This window comes from Helianthus annuus, chromosome 1 (genome assembly GCF_002127325.2).
Source record: "Helianthus annuus cultivar XRQ/B chromosome 1, HanXRQr2.0-SUNRISE, whole genome shotgun sequence".
Lineage (NCBI taxonomy): Eukaryota > Viridiplantae > Streptophyta > Magnoliopsida > Asterales > Asteraceae > Helianthus > Helianthus annuus.
The window spans coordinates 81,600,804-81,602,252 of NC_035433.2; the positions used below are offsets into that span (position 1 = coordinate 81,600,804).

A 1,449-nucleotide genomic window follows, 5' to 3' on the forward strand; every position below is an offset into this window, starting at 1 on the left:
ATCACATTAAATTAATCGACACTCTTCTTTTCTATGCACTTTTGGTTTCTTGTTCATGCATCTTGATTCTTGTTACATACCTGGTGCAGGATTATGGTACCTCTTGCTTCTAGATGTGCAAAATTCAGGTTCAAACCATTCTCAGAAGATATCATGAGCACCCGTATACTGCATACTTGTACAGAAGAGGGCCTTAACTTGGACTCAGAGGTGCTGATCTCGTTTGACTCTGCATCTTCAACACTTTTTTATTGTTGGTAAATTGGCCTTTTGAGTTAATATATGTAATTTCTTATAGGCTCTCTCAACCTTAAGTTCCATATCTCAAGGAGATCTTCGTGGCACTATAACTTTCCTGTAGGTAATAAACTTTATCACTTCTCGTACCACCTTACGACAAAAAAGGACTTGCATGTATTTCATGTAATTTATCCAATTATATTGCGACATCGGTCTTGTGTTTTGATTTCTCACAGGGAGCTGCTCACCTGTTTGGATCTTCAATTTCTTCCAAGGATTTGATTAGCGCTTCTGGGGTAACTAGATTTTGTTTCTTTTTAATTATTGATTGGTTTGCCAGTCAGATTGATTGTACTGGTGGTGATGATAGTGAGGAAGATCACCAAGAAGTTCATAAAAGTGTTAAAGTATCCAAAAAGTTCATAAAAGTGTTAAAGTATCCAAAAAGGTAACTAGATCATAAAAGTGTTAAAGTTCTATTTTTTTATTTTGTGAACATGATATTTGTTATAGCAATGTCCTCCGCAATATATTGCACCACTATCCATGAATAGAATTGCTAATTTAGCAAGGAAGAATCGAGTGACCGCTTCAAATGCCTCCAAAGAGTTTCCATTGGATTTAAATGTCACGAAAGAGAATCAACGTAGGTCAACTGTTACACCCCAATATTCCATGTATTACCGGTGGGCCCGGTGGGGAGTACCGTGACGTAGTTGATATCATCATTGTCAACACACACAATAATATAGCACAGCGGAAGGCTGGGTAAATAAACTATTACAAACCATACTGTCTGTCGATGTTCGAATACAAGAAAATACAGACTGGAATGTAATAAGATCCACAGGCGGATCATAAAGTACAAAGAAACAAAAACTACAGACTCAGGGTATCTATGGGATTTGCAAGATCCTCTACAACACCCTATAGCTCCAGCCTATTTCGATAAGTACCTGTCAAATCAATCTTTAGGAAAATACGTCAGTATACACTGGTAAATACAATTTAACTGACTCGTTTTGAAAACATTTAAGAAAATTGGTTTAGATGCACAAGGCACAAATCTTTTATAACTTGGGACAATCTTATTAAAATCTTGTATACAGTTTTACATGCTTGTCATACATGTGGGGCCGGTTTGTAAGCCGGACATGATTAACTGACTCACCACTTATAGAACCCACAAAGGAGTTATCCCCAACTTGT

The 1,449-nt window shown here is 36.9% G+C and overlaps 1 long non-coding RNA gene across 1 annotated transcript; it reads left to right on the forward strand.

Moving 5' to 3' along the window:
• The first annotated feature begins 597 nt into the window (after window positions 1-597).
• LOC118480397 lies at window positions 598-895 on the forward strand. Its single transcript, XR_004862594.1, has 3 exons — window positions 598-647; window positions 678-688; window positions 754-895. It is a non-coding gene; the product is annotated as an uncharacterized LOC118480397 (long non-coding RNA).
• Window positions 896-1,449: the final 554 nt, after the last annotated feature.